The 26,820-nt window shown below is 47.2% G+C and overlaps 1 long non-coding RNA gene across 3 annotated transcripts; it reads left to right on the forward strand.

Moving 5' to 3' along the window:
• Nucleotides 1-516: 516 nt before the first annotated feature.
• LOC125327409 lies at nucleotides 517-10,225 on the forward strand. 3 transcript variants are annotated; one of them, XR_007204201.1, is made up of 3 exons: nucleotides 517-549; nucleotides 7,665-8,254; nucleotides 9,411-10,225. It is a non-coding gene; the product is annotated as an uncharacterized LOC125327409 (long non-coding RNA). The 3 variants fall into 3 exon arrangements; XR_007204202.1 differs by lacking the exon at nucleotides 517-549 and having other exon boundaries at nucleotides 6,666-7,861; nucleotides 8,129-8,254; XR_007204200.1 differs by lacking the exon at nucleotides 517-549 and having other exon boundaries at nucleotides 6,666-8,254.
• The last annotated feature ends 16,595 nt before the right edge of the window (nucleotides 10,226-26,820 follow it).

The raw sequence follows: 26,820 nt of genomic DNA on the forward strand, positions 1-26,820 counted from the left end.
CCCCGGCACAGACACGCTGGGGCGGTTTGGGGCCGCTTGGGGAGCCGTGGGAGGCAAATGAGGGATGGTGCTGGGCGGAGGGATCGGCCTGCGCTCGTGTCAGCGCAGCCGTGCAGGGCACTGGGATCTGGATAAAACACCAGCTCTCCTGGCGTTCAGGGATGCAAACAGAATTTAATTCCCCCCCCTTGCCCATGTGCATGATGATCTCCTTCCTAATTGCCCATCCACGCTTTTCCCACAGAAGGGCTGTCCCGAGGTTGGAGATGGTTCCAGCTTTATGGAGCTTTGATCTTTATCTGGTTTTACTTTTTACAGAGCACAGAACCCGAGAGTGGCAACTGCTTTCCTCTTGTTCCTCCTGTGGCAGTGAACTGCTCTTCCCAAGGACGGCTGCAGGAATTCTCAGGCAGCAGAACGTATGGAATGCCAGGCACGCTACAGAATTCCAGTGGGAGCAGCAGGAACTTCTGTTCTTTACTGGCAGGGCTGTGCCATGAAGGGGAGCTCAGAGATATTGGTCAGCTCAGGGAATGAGCCTGGCTCATGGTAAGGAAATTCGCTGTGCAGTTACTTTGGGCCCTTTCTCCTCCTTCTCCTTCTCCTTCTCCTTCTCCTTCTCCTTCTCCTTCTCCTTCTCCTTCTCCTTCTCCTTCTCCTTCTCCTTCTCCTTCTCCTTCTCCTCCTTCTCCTTCTCCTCCTTCTCCTTCTCCTTCTCCCTCTCTTCCCAACACCGGTTCCAGACCTCAGTATAATCCATGTTCCCACAGCCTGACCTTGCAGTTTTCCCAGCTTAGCAGCCCCAGCAACACTTGCAGCCTCTCTGTCTGGACTTTGTCTTGCTGAAATCTCCCTTTGTTGCTGCCTCACCTTTTATCCAGCAATAACGTGCAGTGGGTGGAAGCTTCTCAGAATTCCCTCGCTGTTCCACTGGAAACATTCCCGAATGGAAGCAGCTGCACTGCCCATCAGCACTTCCCTGCTTTTAGGGGTGGTTGAGGCATGAAGGATGCAACAAATGGAGTTGGCTCCAAGGGGATGAAATGCTCCCCCTGAGGTTGCTCAGAGAGCTGGAGCTGAGGAATCCGGGTGGGAATCACTGCAGGAAAAAGGAAGGAAAAGAGAGCGGAGGAACAGGGATGCAATTCCAGCCTCTCCAAGGACTGGCATGGGCACATTCACCATCACCATTTAATCTAGACACGATTTCTTCTTTGCCTCTGGCTGCCAGGAGCAGGATGAGCAGTTTAATGAGTTTAAATAGTGAATAGTTTAATTAGCTGGAAGAGACTGGATCAATAGCTGCTTAAACAAACAACTGGCTCCCTGTTTCCAAGCTTGGATGTAGTTTTGGAAGGTTCCTGGCAATTTGGCAGGGATTAGTGATGCTGAGAATGTGTGCTTTTTTGTGGGTTTGGGGCTTTTACTCCTGTTCACGTGGCTGCTTTTTCTTGTTGCGTGGAAAACAGGAGGGAAAGAGCAACCACGGGAGGAATTCCACTCTTGCTGCTTCAAGGGATGGATCAGGAAGGGAACAGGCTGCAGGGAATTTGGAGTGCAAACAGATCTCGCCGATATTTTCGGCTCAGTCAGTCCATCGGTGCTTGGTGGCTGTTTAGGCCACGTGCAAGGTGAAGGATGGTGCACATCGCAGAGCTGCTGGTGGCTCCTTCCCCTGCCCGGCTGTCAGTCACCCTGCAGGGTGCTGGAGCAGCGTGCCAGAGGCCACGGATCCTATGGATGCCATGGATCCCAGGGGCGTGATCAGGAGCCTGAGCCTGCTGGCCACTCCTTGCTCTCTCTTATCCTGACTTTTCAGCTCTGCAGCGAATCCAGCTCGAGCTTTTCAACCCTTAGAAACCCAGGGAACTTTCATGTCTGCTCTCAGATCTGGGATTTAAATCCAGCCCTTATCAAAGCACCCCGTGACCAGGCAGGCCCTGAATCCCAGCAGGGATCTGATAAAGAGGGACCTGACATCCTAAAGAAACCCTTTGAAATCCTGCTGGGATTGATTTGTATCCATAATGGAGCCCAGAGCTCTCTGCCAGGGAGAGATGAAGCTGCTCCTTTGCTTTATCATGCTCAGGCCCTTCCCAGCTTCGAGGGAAATTCACTCCCTCTTCAAGCCCCAAAATCATGGAAAAGTTCCTTTGTATCCTTCTCTCCACAGCCCCTACGTGGATTAATCAACTTTTTATTTGATATGGTGACATTCTCCTTTTTTTTCCCATGGATAAAACTGCACGGTGAGCAATCAGAGCAGAAATATGAAATGCAGGAGTCTTGGATTCCACAGTGGGATTAACTTCCCTTTTCTGCTCTCTTTCAGGACAGGAAAAACCACTGAACTCGCCCCATCTTTGGGACCAAGAGCTTTGGTGTTGGAGTAGGCAAAGCCAGCTAGGGCCCCCCTTGTCCTGCCCATGGTGTGGGTCAGGGACAGGCTCCTCTTCTCCTCTGGGCTGGGATGAACTGGCTAGGGAATGCTCTTTCTGACAGGCCGGTCCTAGTCCCGGCTACTGGAAATGGGCAGAGGTGAAGAGGCAAGTGCCAGAGTTCCTTGGGGATGATGGAATTGTGGTGTTTGGCTGTGCCCAGAGGGGCAGGTTGGGCATTTCTGTGTGTGTGAGGACCGGTTTGGGTGCTGGGGAGCCCGGGGAGCCGAGCTCTCAGTGCATTCCCAGCTCTCCCAGGGGTGGGAGCTGGTGCAGGGCTGGGTGACAGCCTCTGGTCGGGCTCGGGGCAGGCCCTGGCCCCGGCACAGACACGCTGGGGTGGTTTGGGGCCGCTTGGGGAGCCGTGGGAGGCAAATGAGGGATGGTGCTGGGCGGAGCGATCGGCCTGCGCTCGTGTCAGTGCAGCCGTGCAGGGCACTGGGATCTGGGTAAAACACCGGCTCTCCTGGTGTTCAGGGAGGCAAGGTCTGTATTTATCCATACATATTTATCCTTATATTTATCCATATGTTTATCCGTGGATTATCCATCTATGTTTATCCATATACATTTATCCATATATTTATCCACGTATTTCCCCCTGTATTTATCCCTATATTTCCCCATGTATTTCCCCATGTATTTTATGAACACTCAAGTGCCATATCCATGTATTTTATGAGCACTTCCAGGGTTGGTGACTCCACCACTGCCCTGGGCAGCTGTTCCAGCGCTGGACAACCCTTCCCATGCTGGGCCAGGAGATGGATTCTGGAAATCCAGACTCTGAGGAGCAGGGGATTAAGGCAGCATTGGATTCCTTTATTCTCCCAGAAGGATAAAGGAGATTTATCCCCAGACGAACCAGAGGTGATCACACTGAGGTCATCAGTGGGATTTCTTCCTTACTCCCACAAATACCCACTGGGGTGACAGAGTTCCCTACAAGGGCGGTGTTGGAAGGAGCTGCTGGAATGTTTTGCTGTTCATTGGGATCCACAGGATGTTTGGTGTCTCTCAGAGCTGTTCCAGGCTCTCCACAGACCCAAACACACTTCTCCTCAGAGTAGAGAGGTTTCCCAGAGTGCTGGTTTTTAATTTCAGATGCTGGGATAACGACACGGCTTCAGGAGGCAGGAGACTCGTTGTGCTGTGCCTCAGTCCAGGCAGGGACAACCCCCAGCTAATAAAAACCTCTTTAAAGCACAAAAAGTCCCATTAAACTGATATTATAAAGGCTGCAAATTGAAGCAGGCCTCAATCAGAAAGCAACAGAATTTAATTCCCCCCCTTGCCCATGTGCATGATGATCTCCTTCCTAATTGCCCATCCACGCTTTTCCCACAGAAGGGCTGTCCCGAGGTTGGAGATGGTTCCAGCTTTATGGAGCTTTGATCTTTATCTGGTTTTACTTTTTACAGAGCACAGAACCCGAGAGTGGCAACTGCTTTCCTCTTGTTCCTCCTGTGGCAGTGAACTGCTCTTCCCAAGGACGGCTGCAGGAATTCTCAGGCAGCAGAACGTATGGAATGCCAGGCACGCTACAGAATTCCAGTGGGAGCAGCAGGAACTTCTGTTCTTTACTGGCAGGGCTGTGCCATGAAGGGGAGCTCAGAGATATTGGTCAGCTCAGGGAATGAGCCTGGCTCATGGTAAGGAAATTCGCTGTGCAGTTACTTTGGGCCCTTTCTCCTCCTTCTCCTTCTCCTTCTCCTTCTCCTTCTCCTTCTCCTTCTCCTTCTCCTTCTCCTTCTCCTTCTCCTTCTCCTTCTCCTTCTCCTCCTTCTCCTTCTCCTTCTCCCTCTCTTCCCAACACCGGTTCCAGACCTCAGTATAATCCATGTTCCCACAGCCTGACCTTGCAGTTTTCCCAGCTTAGCAGCCCCAGCAACACTTGCAGCCTCTCTGTCTGGACTTTGTCTTGCTGAAATCTCCCTTTGTTGATCCTTTGCTGCCTCACCTTTTATCCAGCAATAACGTGCAGTGGGTGGAAGCGTCTCAGAATTCCCTCGCTGTTCCACTGGAAACATTCCCGAGTGGAAGCAGCTGCACTGCCCATCAGCACTTCCCTGCTTTTAGGGGTGGTTGAGGCATGAAGGATGCAACAAATGGAGTTGGCTCCAAGGGGATGAAATGCTCCCCGTGAGGCTGCTCAGAGAGCTGGAGCTGAGGAATCCGGGTGGGAATCACTGCAGGAAAAAGGACGGAAAAGAGAGCGGAGGAACAGGGATGCAATTCCAACCTCTCCAAGGACTGGCATGGGCACATTCACCATCACCATTTAATCTAGACACGATTTCTTCTTTGTCTCTGGCTGCCAGGAGCAGGATGAGCAGTTTAATGAGTTTAAATAGTGAATAGTTTAATTAGCTGGAAGAGACTGGATCAATAGCTGCTTAAACAAACAACTGGCTCCCTGTTTCCAAGCTTGGATGTAGTTTTGGAAGGTTCCTGGCAATTTGGCAGGGATTAGTGATGCTGAGAATGTGCTTTTTTGTGGGTTTGGGGCTTTTACTCCTGTTCACGTGGCTGCTTTTTCTTGTTGCGTGGAAAACAGGAGGGAAAGAGCAACCACGGGAGGAATTCCACTCTTACTGCTTCAAGAGATGGATCAGGAAGGGAACAGGCTGCAGGGAATTTGGAGTGCAAACAGATCTCGCCGATATTTTCGGCTCAGTCAGTCCATCGGTGCTTGGTGGCTGTTTAGGCCACGTGCAAGGTGAAGGATGGTGCACATCGCAGAGCTGCTGGTGGCTCCTTCCCCTGCCCGGCTGTCAGTCACCCTGCAGGGTGCTGGAGCAGCGTGCCAGAGGCCACGGATCCTATGGATCCCATGGATCCCATAGATCTCAGGGGCGTGATCAGGAGCCTGAGCCTGCTGGCCACTCCCTGCTCTCTCTTATCCTGACTTTTCAGCTCTGCAGCGAATCCAGCTCGAGCTTTTCAACCCTTAGAAACCCAGGGAACTTTCATGTCTGCTCTCAGATCTGGGATTTAAATCCAGCCCTTATCAAAGCACCCCGTGACCAGGCAGGCCCTGAATCCCAGCAGGGATCTGATAAAGAGGGACCTGACATCCTAAAGAAACCCTTTGAAATCCTGCTGGGATTGATTTGTATCCATAATGGAGCCCAGAGCTCTCTGCCAGGGAGAGATGAAGCTGCTCCTTTGCTTTATCATGCTCAGGCCCTTCCCAGCTTCGAGGGAAATTCACTCCCTCTTCAAGCCCCAAAATCATGGAAAAGTTCCTTTGTATCCTTCTCTCCACAGCCCCTACGTGGATTAATCAACTTTTTATTTGATATGGTGACATTCTCCTTTTTTTTCCCATGGATAAAACTGCACGGTGAGCAATCAGAGCAGAAATATGAAATGCAGGAGTCTTGGATTCCACAGTGGGATTAACTTCCCTTTTCTGCTCTCTTTCAGGACAGGAAAAACCACTGAACTCGCCCCATCTCTGGGACCAAGAGCTTTGGTGTTGGAGTAGGCAAAGCCAGCTAGGGCCCCCCTCGTCCTGCCCATGGTGTGGGTCAGGGACAGGCTCCTCTTCTCCTCTGGGCTGGGATGAACTGCCTAGGGAATGCTATTTCTGACAGGCCGGTCCTAGCCCCGGCTACTGGAAATGGGCAGAGGTGAAGAGGCAAGTGCCAGAGTTCCTTGGGGATGATGGAATTGTGGTGTTTGGCTGTGCCCAGAGGGGCAGGTTGGGCATTTCTGTGTGTGTGAGGACCGGTTTGGGTGCTGGGGAGCCCGGGGAGCCGAGCTCTCAGTGCATTCCCAGCTCTCCTGGGGGTGGGAGCTGGTGCAGGGCTGGGTGACAGCCTCTGGTCGGGCTCGGGGCAGGCCCTGGCCCCGGCACAGACACGCTGGGGTGGTTTGGGGCCGCTTGGGGAGCCGTGGGAGGCAAATGAGGGATGGTGCTGGGCGGAGCGATCGGCCTGCGCTCGTGTCAGCGCAGCTGTGCAGGGCACTGGGATCTGGATAAAACACCAGCTCTCCTGGTGTTCAGGGATGCAAGGTCTGAGGCACTGGATTTACTTGGGGCTTTCCAGGACAGCAGGAACAAGAGGAGGTGTGGTGCCAGAGTTGCGTCCCATCCGGTTGCATTTCCCTCTTTCCCATTTCCATTTTTTCCTCAGTGCAGGTGTCCCCTGCAGCCCATGAGCACGGGGCAGGTGACAACTCCCTGTCTGTAGAGGGATTCCTTATGGAACAAGGGCATATGATACCCCTGGAAAGATTGGACAACCCAGGGTTGCTGAGGAAAAGCCCCTGAACAGGCCCCTGACTGCAGGCAGCCCTGAGTGTCCTTGGCAAGGTATACAGCTGCCCGGCTCCCCCCCTCATTAGAGGCCATCTAGAGGGACTGGGTGTGAATCTTTGCAAAAGTAGATGTAAGTTGGCATAGTTGAACAATAAGGGGAGAACAATGCTTAATCATATTGGTGTACATGTCATTTATGCGGCCAGCTCTCCGGACTCGGTCCCTAACACCTGTCCTCCTCCTGTCCCCCTGTGCCCCTTTTCTTGGACAAGTCTCAAATGGCAACACACATTCCCAAAGACTGTCTGCTTCCTTAAATCCACGGACCAGCTAGTGCTGTCACTCAACAGCTGAAATGAGCTTTCAGAGCCTAGAAACTAGCAGGAGTGACAAACAAAGGGATTTGAATCTGGAAATAGGTGAGTTCCACCCACCCACTGCTGCTGATGCAGAGACGGGCTCAGGGCATCTGCGCAGCCCTTCCCTTTGGCACTGATCCTGCACTGGAATGTTGTGTTGTTGCCAAACCGGGCCTCAAACCAGGAGAAGGTAAGCCCTGACCATTTGCCCCTGACCCTGGCACACCCACAGTGTGTTATCTGGAGCATGTGCCTCAGCTGGTGTCACTTGAGTTTCACCAGAGTTGCAAGTTGGCTCCTGCTCTGGGCGATTCCGAGTGACCATCACATCAGTTGTGCACTAAGCACCGTTTAGCCAGACCCAGAGATTTGGCCACATAGTGACTTCTGAACAGAAAATCAAAATGCAGGAAAAGTGCCAGGACCACGGACGGGCCTGGGTACAGCACGGTCTTTGTGGGTCACTGTCACTCCAGGCCCTTACAGTCTCTCCTCATCTTTCTTGTAGGCTCCCTTCAGGTACAGGAGCCATTGCTCACTGGTGTTTTTGACTATTCTCTGCCAAGGAAATGAGTTGAATTTCCTTGTCAAATCTAATAGGCTTTTATACTTGGGCTTCTCTGCTGTGGGATTCATACTCAGAGACTGGTGTTGGTGTCTGGACGCTTCCAGAAGGTGGATGTTATCCCTGGATGTATAAAGAAAACGCCTATCCATCATCTCTCAGGCAATGAGAGCGGTGCAGGTGTCTGGCATGGCAGCCTTTCCACCAGTTCACTGGTTGAGCTGGTGCCAAGGTGAGCCCACTCTCTAAATTTCCCTTGCATGCCTCAAGGCGTGCATCGTAAGATTCGTGCTTGTTGGAAGGACAGGATTGAGCCGGTCTTCCGTGCAGTGAGTGTCAGGCGACGTTCTCTTTGCTGCACGTTGGTGACTCCAGGGGGTTCTGGAGTAACACAGACATGCTGGCTCGAGAAGGCACAAAAGAGTGCTTTCCTTTCAAACACGGGAACTGGTGAAAAAGTGTGGTTTGTCTCTCACTGCCTGCATTCCCTTCAACCCAGGGAGGCCGTATGGAGCTGATGACTTCCTGCCTGTGTTGACATAGGCCCTAGCCCAGTGTGATGAGCTGGAGACTGAAATCGAATACATGACAGAGTGGCTGGATCCATCCTTGGTGTATGGAGAAGGTAATGGATTTTTTTTATTTTTACTAGAACCCCCTGAAGGACTAGTGAGGGGATGTTCTTCCTCACAGCACAGTTGCTGTTCCTCTTGTTTGAGTAGAAATCCTGTTAAGGGGAGACCTAATGACAGTGATGTTAGTAGTGTAGCAGGACAATGTCCTAATCATTTCCACTGCTGGGTAGCTCGCAGAGCACAAGCCCTAGCAGCCTGAAAATGTGCTGCTGTGCATTGCTTTACGAGCAAATACGTTGTTTCTAACCCGTTTTGACTCTGCAGGCAAGGACATCCATTGTGCAGGTGCCCAGTGGCCTTAGCCTTTTGTGCCTGAAAAATTTCCTGAGAGTACTTATAGGGCAGCAGCACTCAGCTCACTGTGAGGCACATAATGAGACTTGGGTTAGGTGCTGTGTGAAAACTTCTGGGGGACTCTTTGCACCTTTGGGGAAGTGCTTTGAAAATATTGCTCCCTTTTAATGATTTTTACTTCTTTCCAATATTTGCTTCTCACAAAGTATTTTTCTGAGCCCTAGGAATGTGTTTCTTGAGGCATTACTTGCATGAGGACTTAAGTCTGCTAGAAGCAAGGAAATCTGCCTCCTTGCTGTTTCCATGGTAGCATTTTTAACAAACAAGTTTTCTGCAAGGCTCCGGTAGGCCCCAGAATCTAAAAAGTTTATGAGAAAGTTTAAAGGTTCTTGCGGCCAAGCCTAGCTGCGTGTTTAGGTATATGTATGTGTTTCCTATTCCTGCTGCATCTTGGCTTTCTGAAGTTGCTGTATCCTCTTGTATGCCATTATGCCTGGGAGAATTCATGCCACGATTCCTCCAGTCTGGCACTAGTGTGCTCCTTGCTTGGTGTACAGAGCATCCTTGGGCACATTGTTAGGAATCTTAGCATGGAAAATAATTGAGATGTGAAGCTGGAGATCAGTAACGCGCTTGAAAAGCCGAAAGTTTTCCTGGACTATTAAGTCACATTATTATGAATGCCGCAAAGGAAGTCTGTCCATAGGCTGGGCCTGTCTTTGGCACTAGCTCAGCTCTACCGTGCAGAAAAAATTGTGTAGTGCTTTGGGGTTGTGCATTTCAACTGTAATGTATTGTCCAATTTATCTAATGGGTCTTGCATGAATTTTGTGTGTCAATCTTGTTGCAAAGCTAAAGGCTGAGAGGGGACACTGTCGGTAATACAGAAAATACTACCCTGTGTACAGAACGCATCTCTGAACGCCTCTGAACAGACTGTGCTGCCTCTTAGCTGGACACTCCCACCCAAATGGCTGACTTGGAAAAGATAAGACAGACAGTGGGTCTCCTGTTGCTGCGGACCGTTACCTCCCGTCGAGACTCTTTTACTTTGTGACCTGCAGCTTCTTTTGTACATTGCAACTCTGTTGTGGCTTTAATTTGTTCTCTGTTTGTGTAATAAAGGTGGAGTATGCAGGACTGTACACACCATCTCCCGAACAAGTTGGACATTATGGGGAATGCCACAAAGGTGACAGACCAGTTGTTGTTTTAAAAACAAAGGCAACCCTTTGGGATGATTGCAGAGTACAAATCTCACACTCAATTGTTGCTTTATTGCCACTAAGAGCGGTTGCTTTGATGTTGATGAACACCGGTAGATTGTCTTTTACTTTGTTTAAGCAGCCGTGTTTATTTCATCCACCTCTGAAGCTTGGGAAGAAGACAAAACCCTGTTAGATAATCATTTAAAATAAAGCTGGTGTTCCAAGAGTAGAGGAATAAACACGTGGGAGTAAAGGAGAGACAGGAGTCTTTTAAGGAATCGGCTTTCCTCAGCATGAGTGGACCCAGCCACGGGCACCGCTGTATCATATGGAGCACATGCAACCACTGAATGCGTCTCAGTGGCTGAGAATACACACTCCAGCGTTTTGCAGGCCAATGAGCTGTTTTCCTTTTGTGTGTAAATATTTTGGCCATAGAATAAAGGGACTTTCTGTATATCCGTGTGTGTGTCTGGGTGCCTCTCTGGATGTATTTATACATCTCAAAGAAAACGGTCTGTACCTGTGACTGAGACCACTCTGAGACGTTCTTCCCTTGCTGTCCTTCACAGGAGGCTATTATTTGACAAGTGCTTATGGAGCACTTTCACTGTTCAAGAACTTCCAGGAAGAACAAATAGCCCTACAGCTCAGCTCAGAGGCCAGGGATACTCTCCGGCAGTGGCACAACAGGAGGACAACAAACAGGACAATACCTCTGGTTGATGATTTTCAGATAGAGCTTAGGGCTGAAATAAGAACTGGGATGATTGTGTTGTTGTAAATTGCTATTTGAGAGGTATGATTTGTAGCAAATTCTCTTGGTGCTGCCAAACACCTCTGCAAACCTACACTACTGCTTACATGAAAGTTCCTTACCAAACTCCTTCACCACCTCCTGTAAGGAGCCTGAAGCAGCAGACTGATGGATTTCAATCCTAAATCGGGTTCTCCACATTCTTTCTCTGCTCCTTCTCTACAACCCTTTCCTTCAATTTGCTCTTGTAGCCTCCTAGTTTTGTTTAAAACACTGCATCTAAGCAATAATAGAGATAACAATACATCAAGTTCAGATAAAGGCACTGGAATCAGTAGTTCTGATGTTGCAACCTTCTCACAGATAACACAAGCTTCCAAAGAACTCTCTTGGAACAGGGAAAGAAGAGAAAGTACATGGACTTTCAATGCCATACTCGAAAACCAGCAAGAGATTTAGTCTTGTATATCAAATGTCAAAAATCACATGCATAATTACAGAATTTTTTATAGTTAAAGAAGTATTTCAAAACCCAACCCTGACAGTTCACCTGCAACTTGCATCAAATATCTGTTATCCATAGGAAGGAAAGCCCGGTGCCCCAGTGTGTCAGGTGCAGAGGATGAGCTGTCCAGGGAATGAGCAGCAAATCCTTTCTGCACCTGCCCTCACACTGGGACTGGCAACAACCCCGGGTGTGAGCTGTGAGGATGATGAGGGGTCAGAGCAGCCCCAGGTGTGAGCTGTGACGGTGAGGAGAGGGCGGCTCCTGCCGGGGGCTGTTTTAGGAGGGGTTTCCTCAGCTCACTTTTGCACGGCGATGCTGGAAGAGAGGCGCTTATGCCGGGCTCCTGGGGGGCGGGGGGTGTCTCTCACGGAAGGACGGTGAGAGCGTCTTCCCAGGGTCTGGGGGAGCGCTTGGATGTGGAGCGTTGCTTAAATGAGGTGCCGAGGGATGAACCTTTGTGCCGGGGAGTAGCAGGTGAGCCACGGTATGGATTTGCAAGGGGGATCTTTCTCCTTTCCCCTTTTTCCTTTTGATTTCATCTTGCCAACCCCTCGACACGCCCGCCCCCCCCCCCTCCCCCGCCAGTACCCCCAGAAAAAAAAAAGGGGGTTGCGAGGACAAAAGGGGTGTAAATTGCCGGAAGAAATTCCTCTTTCGTTATTGCCTGTGTTTAAACTGGGGGGATGCCCCTTCACTTATGACTTTAAGGGTATTGATTGAAGGAAAACCTGCCTTTTCTATGGTGTTAGGGTTATCAGTTGATAGGGAGTTCCCACGTTCCACTTTAAATGGAAGGGGAGAGCACGGGTCTTGCCACTTTAGGGGTTTGAATTGGGGGTAACCCCCCCGCATTTTCATCATCCTGAGGTTTACGCTGAGGGGGAAGCCCTGTTGTCCCTGCTTTTTAAGGGTTTTAATTGAGGTAAAAATCGCCGTTTTCCCATTATTTGAAAGATTTAATTTGAGGAAAGCCCGTCTCTTTCTGATATTTCAGGGGATTGAGCTGAAGGGGAGAACCCATTTATTTGCCATTGTATTGGTTTAAATTGTGGTAAACACTGCCCGTTGCCTCAGTTCCAGGGGTTAAATTGAAGGAAACGCCAGCTCTTCCAGCATTTGAAGGGTTTAAATCGTGGCGTGCCGCTGCATTTGAGGGCGCTTTTGCCCGTGCCCCGGCACCGAATGTCTTGCGCGGGAGCACTCCTGGCCCCTGGGGAATTTCTGAGGAGGAACGGCAGTTTGGGGGCTGGGCTGCCGACAGGGACTGATGGAACCGCGGCGGTCCGAGCCGTGCGGAGCCCAGGCGAGCGCTGTCAGGGCGGGCAGGCGGGAGACGAGGCGCGGAGCCGAGCCGCTCCCTGTCGTCCCGCCCGCTGCGTGCGCTCCGTGCGCGGGGCTCAGGCGCCGCCGGGTCCCCCTCGGCCCGGGGCTGCTCGGCAGGCGCCGGGGGCGGGCGGGGCTCTCCCGGCGCGGGGCCGCCTCCGCCTGCCGGAGGAGCCACTTCCGTGCCGGGAGCTGCGCTCCGCCCGGGTCCGGGAGCGCGGGGCCGCCCCCGGGCGCCGAGTGCCGCCGGTGCCGTGGGTCGCGTGGCTTTTCCGGTCCCCTCGCAGCGTGGAACGGCGGCAGCCCGGCCCGAGTCCCGGCAAGGGACGCTGGGGGACGCTTGTGGCTTGTCCGCTTCAGAGCTTGCTTGCAAAAGTCACTGAAAGGAAGATTGGAAAAAACCCAACCCCGACTCCCCAGGCTTTTTGCCTGGGGACTTTGTTGGTATTGCTCTTTAACTGAGCCACGCCTTTAAACACCAACGTGGGTGCCTGCTGGAAGCGGTGTTCCATGTATATTGTACTCTCTCATGAGACCTTCGTGGTGTCATATTTCCATTGCTGTGTCAATCCAGCGGCAGGGGTGGAGATAATTGGAGGTCCAAGCTGACAGTGTCCCGTGCATCTGTTGTTCATTGATCTATTTGTGGTGTGAAAAACGAGGTTCACTTTCCTGTGAGAATTTTTTTTTTAAAAATTAAAGGGTTTAATATAAAGACAATAAGAGACACAAAATAAAGCAAAGGGGTAATGGCCCCGGTGCCTTGGCGCTCTGCCAAGAGCACACCTGATGCTCGAGGTGAGTCCTTTTTATACTATTTTTACTGTCTGTTCTCGATTAATATTCAAACTTTTCCCGGAGCTGTTCTGCATGGCCACTCCTTGGTTCCGCCTTTTTAGAGCATGCTACTCTTCTGCCTTGTGGTTTTATTTCTTTTGATTCTTGGGGTTGGGCTCGCTAGGTAAGAGTCGATGGTAGGGTGGATCTCTTAATTCTCTAGACAGTCAGGGCTGATTGCAGCTTTGGGCCTCTTCGTCTCTCCGGGCAGAGCGGTGATAGCAGCTCTCGGGCTCTCCTGGCCGCCCGTTCTTCGGGCGGAGTAGCCTTTGGGCCCTTTTGTTCCCTGGACAAAGTGTTGATTAGCAGCTTCTCGGGCCTCATCCTCTGTTCGCTTGGAGGTTATCTTACTTGGTCACACTTGCTAACATTCTTGCTAAAAAGAGAGAAAACCACATCCACACAGCAAAAAGCATTTCTAACATTATATAATACCTACTTTTATACTTGCGAGAAGCCAATATTATATGTTTATAACAATCCCCCCTTTTTCTATTTTATAAATCATTTGGCTTGAGCAATAATTCTTTTTTCTTGGCTTCTAATGTCCGTTTGTTCTTTTCACAGATCAATTTGGCTTCTTTGAGAGGGTCTTTTATATCACTTTGTCTTTTTAATACTATAATTTTTTGTGCTGTTCCAGACATAGCCAACTTTGGGTCTGTAGGCATTGCCACAACTTGCATGCCTTGAACTACGCTTGTGATTAGCTGAATAAAGCAGGGGATCAAGCAAGGGAGAAATATTAGACTAGCTGTAGCACATAAGAGGAAGAAGCCTAGCTTCTTCCACCTTTCTTTCCCTGATATGCCATCCCACCAGTTAGCAGTCGTCATTGATTCCCATTTTTGGACTGGTACATGGGCTATTTTTCTGATATTGTTGGCGATATCTAGAATGGCATCCTCATTGTCATCGACTTTTAAACAACAATCCGATGTATTGAACTTCCCGCATACACCCCCTTCTTCAGCCAGTAAATAGTCTAAAGCCAGCCTATTTTGATATATTGCAGCTCTAGTTTGGCGTTGCTGGCTGACTATTAATTCCATAGCCCCGGCTGTTTCATTGGTTATGATTTCTACAAGAGCTTGGAGTCTGATGATACGATTCAGCATGTAAATTGGGGTTCGATATCCCCAATTTCTATCTTGTGCCCAGGTAGCTGGCCCATGTGTTTCTAATATTTGTTCAGGGGGCCATTCCTCATCTTTCCGTTTTTGGAATCCTCCAATCAAATCTTTTATTTCTTTTGAAGTCTTCATAGACAGCTATTTCTAATTGATCTCCCTCTGGTTCTGGTAAAAGGAAAAACCCTGGTTGAATGATTCCTAGTGTACAACTCCCTTTCCAGTGTGAAGGGAGTCTCGGGTATGCCCTTTCCCCACATATCCGAAATAAGCCATCTGGTGCTTTCCAATAATTAATTTCTTGTTGATTTATATTCTCCCAAAATTTGGATATTTCTGGGATTCCAAAATAAGGATTTTTCCTTGTGTTATTACACTGAAAGAGTCCAATTTCATTATCATATACACAGTCTTTTCTTTTTTTCTGAGCCCAATACCAAGTTGGTTTTCCTGGGACCCACTATGTTGAGGTTTTGTTACTCACTTTATACCTTTTACAGGGAGTGTTTTTTACTTCATTAAGAAAGTTTTTCCCAGTTCGCCAGAGGCATTCTTCCCTTATCACTGTTGAACTTAAAATCCACCCCTCAGGTCGGTTCCCCCCTCTTATATTTGTCTGGTTCCATTTAAGGAGTTCTACTGGGCCTGCACTGCTACCTTTCCATGGCCATTCTTCTGTCATTAAAGCTCCTCCAGAGACCCAACAGTTGGTTATGTTAAGTTCTTTACTTATCCTCTCCCCCAATTCCACAAAGAGATTTTTTCCTAACCTTGGGGTTTTTTTCTCTTTTAACTGTTGTTTAAGCTTTGCATACAGGTCCTGATGTGAGGTGAATATAGGGCGAGGTTGCTGTGCTGGCTTTGTATTTTTACTTACCACTTGTTCTTTTACCAAATCTTGGACTATTCCCCTGGTGGCACCTGTGAAGCAAATCCATTTTTCTCCTTTTGGACAATTACTTCTTAGTCTGTTTCCACTTGTTCCCAAATTTTCTGTAATCTAATATTTTTCTCCTTTATGCATGCAAATACCTAATTTGGATGAGTCATAACAGTGACTGTTGATATGGGTATGAGTAATATGTCTTTCCATGTAGAGCTTTCGGTAGCATTTGTAACATGGTCTTGCCGGTGTCCCGAAAGGGACCAGGATAAGTGACAAAAGAAGGAATAACAGAGGTCCGGCATGGCTTATCCTCCCACCTCCCTTGCCTATGAGGTTGCAACCCATAGCAGGTGTATTGGATCATCTTGGTGGCAAGTACAGTGGCCAACCCGGTCTTGCCCTCTATTTCCTTGTCACTTCCTTTGTAGCTTTTAGGCAAGTTTCTTTTGGCACCTTTTTTTTTTTTTTTTTTTTTTTTAACTGTAGTATCTTATTATATCTTAGGTATTTCCCATTCAACAGGCACTAGTAATTCCTATCTGCAGAGCAAAGTTGTTGCTTTTGTTGCTTATGATTTTGTCTGGGTAGGGGGTCGATTTTGTGCTTGACACCCTTGCCAATTTCCCTCTAGGTTAATTACTTACATTTGACCTGGCTGGCATGCCCTGTGTTAGAATGATTCAAACAGAGTATATGATGTGGCATTGATGGAAGTTGTGATTCTCCCCCTTCTTAACACAAATCACAGGCTAGAATCAGAACATGAGAGTTCCCTGTTTGATACAGTCCCAACCCTTCCTGTTTGAAGTGAGAATATTCTTCTCCAAGATGTCCCAGAATTTCTCCAGGGGGCACTTGAAACTACTGATATAAATTTGGCTTTTACTTCTCAGTTAGGTGTGATTCTTTGCATATCCTTTGGATTATTTAGATTTGTTCTAGTTCATTGCCACCTGGCCTCCGTTTAAGAATCAATTTGGTATCACTTGGTTTGGATATTGCAGTCCATTCTTCAGGTTCTTTTACAGGTCCTTTGATTCTGCTGGCATGGATCCACCCTCGTTCCTTGGTCCGGATTGCGGCCTCAGTCATCAGCAGTACCTGAAAAGGACCCTCCCATTGTGGAGTCAAAGGTTGTTCTTTCCATATTTTTACTAGTACCCATTCCCCTGGATGGATATTATGAATTTTGAACTCCAAAGTTGTGGTTTGAGGGATCATTCCTTTCAGCTGCAAATTTTCAAGTGTTCTGGCAATTGTGGTGACATATTTTCTGTCACTTACTTCTCCTACTTCATAAGAGGCTGTTTCATGTTGAGTGGTAAGGAAAGGTAATCTGAACATCATCTCATAAGGAGTTACTCCCAGGTCTGACCTGGGCTGTGTTCGGACTCTCAACAGAGCCAAAGGTAAGCACTTTACCCACGACATTTGAGTTTCAATCATTAATTTTGTTAAAGTTTTTTTCAAAGTCTGGTTCATTCTTTCTACTCGGCCTGAACTTTGTGGGTGCCAGGGGGTATGTAATTCCCATTTTATCCCCAAGGCTTGAGTTATTTGTTGTAAGACTTTGGATGTAAAATGTGTTCCTTGATCTGAGTCTATTTTATTAACCATTCCATATCTGGGAATAATTTGTTCCAGAAGGGTTTTGCATACTATGTTAGCTGTAGCTCTAGTAGCAGGAACTGCTTCTACCCAATGAGTTAGATGGTTTACTATTACTAACAGGAACTTCCATCTCTGTACTTGAGGAAGTTCAGTGAACTCTACTTGGATACTTTGGAATGGTCGCAGAGCTAACTCACGGCCTCTTAATGTTGTTTTTCTCATTATTTTCCTATTCACTCTTTGGCAAGTTATACAGTTCCCAGTTATTTGTTTTGCTACCCCAAAGATTCTAATACACCCATAATTTCTCAGAAAATGATCACACAAAGCTTGAGTACCCCAATGAGTTTTTTGATGCATATCTTCTAATATTCTCTTAGTGAGTGGCTTATTAAGTAACTGTCTTCCATCAGGGAGTTTCCATTTTCCAGACTGATCTTGTTCTCCCCCTATCTTAAATAATTCCTTTTCTTCTTTACTAAATTTGGGGATTTCCAATTCTCCCCTTTCTGGGGTCAGGATTAACATAATTCATTTAGTCCCATTTTCTGCTGCATCTTTGCCTTCTTGGTCTGCTAGATTATTCCCTCTTATTTCTGGGGTCATCCCTTTTTGGTGTCCTTTGATATGCACTATGGCTATTTCTTCAGGCAATTTTAATGCCTCCAGAACTTCTGAAATCAGGCCTTCATGTATCAGTTCCTTCCCCTTTGAATTTAGTAAACCCCTTTCTTCCCTGATCTTTCCAAAGGTATGTATTACCCCAAAGGCATACTTTGAATCAGTATAGATGGTCCCCTTTTTGTGTGCTAAATGCTCCAGCGCTCTCTCTAGAGCGTATAATTCACAAGATTGCGCCGACCAATTTGAAGGTAGTTTTCCTTTTTCAATGGTCTGCATATTTATCCCATCGACTAAGGCGTATCCTGACATTCTTTTTCCTTGCAAGCATCTGGATGAACCGTCCACATATATTCTTTCCCCTTCTAAGAGGGCTTGTTCTGCTAGATCTTCCCAAACTTTTGTTTGGTATTGAATAATTTCTAAGCTATCATGTGCCAAGTTATCTTTTGGTTCCCCATACAGGAATTGGGCCGGATTAAGGCTTTTGCTTGTTTCTATAGTTAGATCATTACTGTCAATCAGAATTGCTTCATATTTTAATATCCTGGAGTCTGTTAACCATTTTTCAGCTTTTTGATTTAGCACATTTCGGACTGCATGGGGTGTGTATACAATCAGTTTACTTCCAAAGGTGAGCTTACGGCTTTCCTCCACCAAAATAGCAGTAGCTGCTATGGCTTGAATGCATACCAGCCAGCCACGGCTTATTGGGTCCAATAATTTAGATAAATAAGCTATTGGTCTTCTCACTCCTCCCCATTCCTGGACTAATACACCATGAGCTACTCCATTTTCTGCATTCACATATAAATGAAAGGGTTTTTCTAGTGAGGGTAAGCTTAGGGCTGGTATCGAGGCTAGTTTCAACTGCAGTTTTTCTAATTTATCATCATCATTTTTGGTCCATTGTGTATTGTCTCCCCCTGTTAATTTTTCATGTAGAAATTTTACTGCTTGTGTATATCCTTTAATCCATAGTCTGCAATATCTCAGTAGCCCCAGCAGTCTTTTAACCTCCTTCTTTGAAGAGGGAGGAGGGAGGGATAAAATCCCTGTAATTCTTTCAGGACTTAGTTTTTGGCTACCTTTGCTTATCAGGTGGCTGAGATATTTTACTTCTGATTCCACAAACTGTAATTTCCTTTTTGATGCCCTTAGTCCCTTTTCCCCAAGAAAATTTAGAGCCTGGCAAATCCATGCCTCATCAGACCCATATTTTGGCCAGTACACATGATCATATCTGATTTCCTTTTTGACCCACTCTTTCATGCAGAATTGAATCATTTTTACTTTATCTTTTCCTTTTGTAGAAGGATCAGTTTCCCAGTTTGCGAGTTTGACCCCGAGGGGACTGTCTTGGGGTATATCCTCTGGCACCCTTTTATAATTTGAACTTAATTTACTAGGTTGTTGTCCCATTTTTCCAGGGGTTCTCTATTCTAACTTAATTAAAATACCAATTTATCCCCCCCTTTGAAATACTAATTCATTCTTTTAAAACACCAATCTTCACTGCTGTAAAATACTACCCACCCTTTCACAGTACAAAAAACAAAAAAAAATTTATTATAGCCCACCTTCCCCAAAAACCAAGTTAACTTCTAATTACACAGTTTTTCATTCACACATTCACTCTTTTTTAATATTTGTTCACTCACCTATTCTTACTCACAATAGAATAATAAGGTACCTCTTTCAAGTCACTTGTTAGTATCCACGCATGGGTATGATATAATCCTTAGGATTCTGGGTGTTCTTGGATTTCCCTCAACCTAGCACTGCTAGCATCCAACCCCAAATTCTCTTGGGGTAACTTTAGACCCTGGGTGCTCTAGGAGTTTTCCTCAACCCAGCATATGGGGGGGGGGGGGGGTAGCTCCCACTTTGCAACCCCTGGTGCCTTGGTGCTCTGCCAAGAGCACACCTGATGCTCGAGGTGAGTCCTTTTTATACTATTTTTACTGTCTGTTCTCGATTAATATTCAAACTTTTCCCGGAGCTGTTCTGCATGGCCACTCCTTGGTTCTGCCTTTTTAGAGCATGCTACTCTTCTGCCTTGTGGTTTTATTTCTTTTGATTCTTGGGGTTGGGCTCGCTAGGTAAGAGTCGATGGTAGGGTGGATCTCTTAATTCTCTAGACAGTCAGGGCTGATTGCAGCTTTGGGCCTCTTCGTCTCTCCGGGCAGAGCGGTGATAGCAGCTCTCGGGCTCTCCTGGCCGCCCGTTCTTCGGGCGGAGTAGCCTTTGGGCCCTTTTGTTCCCTGGACAAAGTGTTGATTAGCAGCTTCTCGGGCCTCATCCTCTGTTCGCTTGGAGGTTATCTTACTTGGTCACACTTGCTAACATTCTTGCTAAAAAGAGAGAAAACCACATCCACACAGCAAAAAGCATTTCTAACATTATATAATACCTACTTTTATACTTGCGAGAAGCCAGTATTATAGTATGTTTATAACAGTGGTGTTCATTTCATCTGGATGCAGAGTTGGGCTTTTTGGGCAGATGGTCCCCCTCAAACCACAAGGCTTATTTAAACCTTGTACACTATTTTTTGAAGATGCAGGGTGGGTGAGGACTTTTTCTTGTTGCTGTACTAGGGAATGGAATGCAGGAGGTTCCTACAATATTGGCATTGAGGTTGGAATGTTCAAGGATATCAGTGTGACTATTCTCAAGGATGAATCTTGCTCCCGGCAGTCTGTAGCGTGGTAGAGCAGGACACGACAAAGCAGGGTGTGAGGCACAGGCAGGGTAAGAACAGTGAGGTGCTTCATGCTGGCAGCTCAGTTTGGTGTTGCTGATGTTTTCAGAGTGGAAGCAGATTGATTTGGTTCCGGTGCACTGGAACAGGATCCAAACCTTAGAAAGTATTTCTTTGTCCTCAGGCTGAAAAATATTGCTGTGCAGCACTTGTTCCCTTGTACCTTCAGTTCATTGTGGAAAGCATTTATTTTAGTGAGCACGTGTTGTTGTGGCTGGTGCAGTGAAAAGCAGAAGAGTTCTTGATAAGATCAACTTGGAGAGCTGAAGTGCCAGCCAAAACCTTGCTGTGTTCCGCTGTGATGCCACTGAGGGAGGAAAAGAGTGAGTGTGGAAAGCCTTGAGCAGAGTGGTGGGAAATGGGAGGAGAGGAAGAGTCAGGCTGATATGCAGAAAAGATTCCACTACTGGAGTAAGTAGTAAAGTATTTTTTATTATGTATGTTTATTCCAGCGCTGGAACACATGGGGGAATAGTTCCTCCAAAGTCATGCATGCCGACAGCTGCATTCAGCTTGGTATATATCGGGTTACAAGTTCCATATTCATTAAGTTTCCCAATATGCCTATACCTATTCGTTGCCTAGCCTCGCCTTGTATTACAATGAGCCCAAAAGTCATTTATGTCTGCGTTGCGCTTGCGCAGTGTTGTCTGGTGGTTGTGGGCAGGGGTCTCCGGAATGAAATAAGAGTCTTCCTCAGATGAAGTAAAGGGTCTTCCTCATCCTGAACTTTTCACCTTGCTTCCATGTGCATGCTCTTTATGTCCCTGGCCCAAGTCTAAACTTCAAGACTGATTTGAGTTAGTTTTAGGTTAAAAACAGGATCTTTGGTCAAGATTCCTTCCCTTTATCAATAGTCTTCTATCTTCTCATCTTGCTTTGGTAGGCACAACAAGTGTTGAGCAAGTTGTATGCATTGCTTTTAACAAACAACTTCTTAGCAAATCATTTAACCTCTGCTTCCCCATCCCCCCGATTAAGGGCTAAGTATGGATTTAAACTGGGCCAGGTGTTAGTGTAGGAAGAGACATTTAACTGCAATTTATTTGTTTCAGGAGGTGTCTCATCATTTAGTCTGCTATTTAACAGTTTCCATGCCAGGTTAATTGTAGTGGAAGACAGCAAATGAAGCCAAGAGACTCAGGATGTCCCAGGTCCCCGCCAAGCACAGATTACAAAAAACCCAAACCCTGGGATTACAAAAATACTGAAAGCTAATCTTAAAAAATACTAAAAAAACAGCCTACCAAAAACTAGGTTCAAAAATACTAGAATAACATTGTTTCAAAATAAGAGAAACCCAAATTTCAAAATACCAGAAAACCAGGTTTCAAAATCTCAGTTTTAAAATACCAGATTACCAAATTCCAAAAGACCACAGTTACCCTGTTTCAAAATTGCAAACTACCAGGTTCCAAAATACCAATTTTTTTCCATTTCATAATAGCAGAATCTCAAGTTCCAAAATATCAAAATGACTCTGTTTCAAGATATCAAATTGCAAAATACCAATTTTCAGATGTCTTATACAGGCAGGATTCCCAAACCCACAAGAATGCAACATTGTCAAAATGGGATCCGTGCTACCAAAATGGATATTTTATCCTCTGAAAAGCTTTCTTACAGTGACCATCAACACAGGTATTTATTTTAATTGCACAGCCAGATGCAATAAGACTTTTACTTCAAAAGCAAACACTCACAGTAGTTTTCTGCTTAGATCGTGTCCGTGAGGACCGGCATTTGGGCCGGAGAGCTGCAGTTGGGATCAAAGGATGGAGTCAATCTGCTCCCTGCAGATGCACAAGGAAAGATCAAGTAGCAGGCAGAGGGAGTATTTATAAACAATATCAATGTTTCACTGAAATTCAGGGTGGACTGGTGATGGGTGTGCCTGCCAGGATCAGCCATAAACAACCCGGCCAAACCCCCGACCCCTCAAGGGGTGCGTCAAACACTTCAACAGAAACGCAAGTCAGTAATGATTATGGAAGAAAAATTACTGGTAATTGCTTGTGATCTGTGGGGAATTTCCTTGGTAGTTACCAGTCTAGGACATACGGAATTTTGAAGGCAGGATCCCAGTTTTGGCCACGGGCACCCAGATGAGAAGGCCAGTCCTTTTCCACAGAAAGGAAAGCCCGGCACCCCGGTGTTTCGGGGGTGGACGATGGCCCGCGTAGGGGAGGGAACAACCGGCAGGACCATTCTCTGCCTCATCCCTGCACTCCAAGATGCAGCAGCCCCAGGTGCGACCAGTGAGAATGAGGAGGGGGTGGCTCCTGCCACAGGCTGCTTTCAGAGGGTTCCCCGGGCACACCTATGCAGGGAGCTGCCAGTCGAGAGGGGCCAACGGAGGCATCTCGAGAGCCCCTCTGGGAACAATGGTCACAGCATCCGGCAGGAGCTGGGAAGTTGGCCGGATGCACCTGGGTACAGAACATCGCTTCGAGAAGATGCCCAGGGAAAAACCTTTTTGCCAAGGGGCGGCACTTGAGCAGGCAGGGGAGCCTGTGAGGTCCCTTTCATCTCATCAGCCTCTCTCCAGAGCCCCCAGTCCCTCCCCAGTGCCCCCAGAAAAGAGAGGAGTTATTAGGAGAAAAGGGGCTTAAATTGAGATAATCAGCTTCCTTTTCCATAATTGTCTGTGTTAAAATTGTGGGGGAATCCGCTTCCCCTGTCATTTTAATGGTCTCATTTGAAAGAAACCCTGCATTTTCCATGCTATCGGGGTATAAATTGACAGGGAATCCTCACTGTCCATTATTTTCCAGTTTAAATGGAAGGGGAAAACCTTTACAATGCTCTTTTATGCGTTTGAATTAAGGGTAGCTTCCCCCTTTTCATTGTCCTAAGGTTTAAATTGAGGGGGAAGCCCAGTTGTCCCTCCTTTCTAAAGGTTTGAATTGAGGAAAAATCCCCCTTTTTCCATCACTGGAGAGATTTAAAGTGAGGAAACCCCTCTTTTCCCAATAGTTTAGGGGATTAAATTGAAGGGGAGAAGCCATTTATTTGCCACTGTATCAGTTTCAGTGGAGGTAACTACCCCCCATTCCCTCATTGTAAGGAGTTCAATTGAAGGAAGCTCTCCCTTTTTGAGTATTTTAAGGATTTAAACCTGCATTTCAGGGTGCTCCTACCTGAGCCCTGGTACCGAATGTCATATGGGAGCGAGTCTGGCACAGATGTAACCCTAATGCCACCTGGGAGTGTATTAATTTTTCTTGTTTTTATTTTTAATGTATATAGCCCTAATTAGAGATCCCAATGAGAGTTACATCATTCATACAATTACTATTCTTCTCTACCTTACTTAGTCACATGTGGAATACTACTTATTAATCACTAGGGAATATTTATCCAAGTTAGGAACAAATTATTCAAGTTATCTAGCTGTGCTGCCAAAACACAATGTTTTATTTCTTACCGGTTTTCTGCCCTTTTGCTTGATGTTGTTGAAGCAGAAAAGAAAGTGTCATCATTTCCCTGAAGAGTTTTCTTCTCTATTGAGCCCTTTACTCATCTCGAATTTAAGTCAGAGGAGCCAAATGACCACTGCTCCTCCAAGGGCTTTTATACCTTGCGGTATTTGCCTTCTCCCTTTTCCCGGGCATTGTGGGATTGAGAGGTGGGCCCGGCCAGAGCTATATCAACCCCAGCCTTTGGCAAAGGGCTTCATTCTCTCCCTGGGAGTGACTGTGACAAGAGCTTTTCTCTTATTTCAATGAAAGGGATCTTTCAGCTTATCTTAGCTTGTTTTCAGTAGGTGCTTTTGGTGTCTAAAGCATCAGAGACCTTGAAGGCACTGTGAAGAAGATAGCATTGAACACAGAGAGTATATAAGTTCACAATTTTTGGTTGTGCATTCAGGGGTGATAAGGTGCTTTTGCGATTTCTGTTTTTGTTCTTGTATTTTTTTTTAGGAGTTGTGTAACTTCCCGCAATTCCAGATTGCGTTGAGTGGGATACTTCAATTTTTTTCAGCAAATGCATTGTGTCCCAAAAGGGATTTGCCCCATGTCAAAGATGATGACTGAGATCGAGGCTTCTAATAGGTAAGTCAAGGATTGTGACTGGGAGAGGGAGGGGTGTGCAGGGTATTGGACTAGGGGTTACCGTGGGGAGGTTTTGAAGGCAGCACAGTAGGAAACAGTGTCCATTTGGGGCCCAGTAAAGCTTTTCTACACGTGCAGCAGGTGCATTTACGTGCGTCTTACGGCCCACAAACGCATCCACTGCACTCACAGAAATGCCTCGTAACTTTGTCTCTCGCTAATGCAGGTGCCCATCATAATAACAGCCACAGCCTTGACATGGGCTAAAGCCAGAGACTTGAGGACCTAGGTGCACTTAGGAGCGAGCGAGCGGCTGACTTGTTGGGATTTGGCCCATGTGCTCCTAAACTCGTCTATTGATTTTGGCTCTTTTTTATCCAAGAGGCTAACCAGCAATTGCGGGGCCTTCCGAGATGGCCGAGGCAGATTTATTTCGCATCCAATGCAGATGCACATCGCGGATCATTTGAAAGATAAGTTGGGGGCCACAACCTGGGGATGGGATGCCAGCAGAGCAGCGGGTTAGAAATTCCTGGGAGAGATTTAAAAATTAGCAGAGGGGAAAGGGAATGTCCTTTAAGGGGCTTCTTTGGACAGCTAAAGAGAGCAGCTCTACTTTTGATTGCAACCATAGGACATGCAGAGCAGTTCCTGTCAGTCTTGTGCTGTCTAACATGCTTTTGGGATCCCTTGGATCAGATATCTTTGCCTTTTCCCCTTGAGGGCCTTATCACAAGCATTGGCTGCCATCTCTAGGTTCTTGAATATTTGTACTTCTCGGCATGATGCCGATATAATTTGTTCTTTTACCGGCGGGCTCGGCCAAATCTTGGAATCACATCTTGGAATCGCATCTCAGAAGCGTCGAGTTGGGTGCCTTTTGAGGCCTTGTTCCTGGCTCTATTGCCATCCATCCTTTGCAGCCGTGAGATGTCGTGTCCTGGGGCTTGTCAGACTGTAAGGATATGGGGAACGTTCTGAATGTAGCATTGTCTCGCAGCCATCTTGATCGTCGTGACCGACAGTCCTTCTCACAGGTCACTGTTACAGTTTTTTTCTTCTGCTCCTTAGAGCCTCCACCATCGCCATACCATCAGTCATCTCTTTGGCGTTGTCTCGGTCCTTGCCATTATTCTTCTTCCCGAGAGCTTTTTTTATCATCCTAGTGTTACACTGTTTGTAGCATAATGTGTCGTTTGAGTTTGTGTTTAGCCTGAAACTGCTCTGCCCTGTGGAGTAGACTGGGGGGGTAGGTGGAGTAGAAAGAAGACTTTACGGGGAACTTTTTGCTTTGTTTGGCCACCTAAGCCACACCTCAGACGGAGCAATCGCAGCCAGTTCATGCAAGGTTTGTTGGAGGTATGGGAGAGGTATTGCGGTGTCTCGCAGTTTTCTAGTCCTTTGTTTTAATGCACGCTGTTTACGGCTCCTAGATGGTTTGATTGGAGAAATGAGAACTTGGGGAAGGCTAAGCTTTCCCTGTGTGTCTGAGTGACTTTGACAAATAATTTTTTTTGCAGAGGGATAGGATGTAAACCAGACACAAATGGAGGAGGCCAGAGGAGCACAGCAATGAGGTGGGTTGGCACCTGAAGCCCAAGCTCCAGCCTGACTTTCTTCAATGCTTACCCCATTGTTTGGCTCTTTGTTTCATTAGAAGATGCGAAGCGCTTGGTACGGCCAGGTGCTGGTACCGGGGGCACCATGAGCCAGATGAGTATTGGTGACTGAGATGAGTATTGATTCCAGCACAGAGCCGGATGTTACCGGAGTTTTAATGTGTTAGTGATAAAACTATAAGCATCCTTTGTTTTTTTGTGTTTTACAGGTGGTCTGAAGCATTCCAACCACTGGTCCAATATGACAGCGGCCCTTGTGGAAAGAGGTCACGGTCAAGCGGTTTCAGATGGAAACTAATCCGGCAACGCGATGCTTTCGGACCCTATGTCGGTACATGCCTTTCCGTTTTGTTTTGCCCTGTCTCCCCTGGGAAGGTCCATTGTCATTCAGCTTTTCAGGGGAGGTGTAAACAGTGGCTATGTTACCAGATTGTTCTTTGTCTTAATTTTTAGGAAGTAAAGCCAGGTATCACCGATCAATGTCAAATGAGTGAGGTGAGCAGTGTCTGGTGGACAGAACCAGTTGTTATTGCATGGTTGCCACATTGCGGTGCAGCTCTAAGCATCCGTTGTTTGTATGTTTAAGGTAGTCCACTTTTTTATGCCAAATCGCCTTGCCTAGCGGCTGATGGACCCGGCTCACCGCCATCGTGAGCCCGTTGGAAGTATCATGGGACTCTGTGACGGAGCCTTGACCTTTTCCATTTGAAGGTGCCCTCCATGTTGCATTTGGCAATGGCTGATGATTTGCAGCAAGTCGGGGAGGGGGGGAGGAGGAGCAAGGGTCCCCTCAAGTTTCAGCAATGCCACATGGCCTTGTCTCCTCTTATCTCAGGTATGCCCTGTGATGGTGGCGTCAGACTCGGAGTGCAGCTGGAGCATGTGGCCCGAGGGCCCTGGCCATCTTAAGAGACGGTGAGTACAAGAATTGTTGGGTTTTGGC

Source organism: Corvus hawaiiensis, chromosome 6 (genome assembly GCF_020740725.1).
Source record: "Corvus hawaiiensis isolate bCorHaw1 chromosome 6, bCorHaw1.pri.cur, whole genome shotgun sequence".
Lineage (NCBI taxonomy): Eukaryota > Metazoa > Chordata > Aves > Passeriformes > Corvidae > Corvus > Corvus hawaiiensis.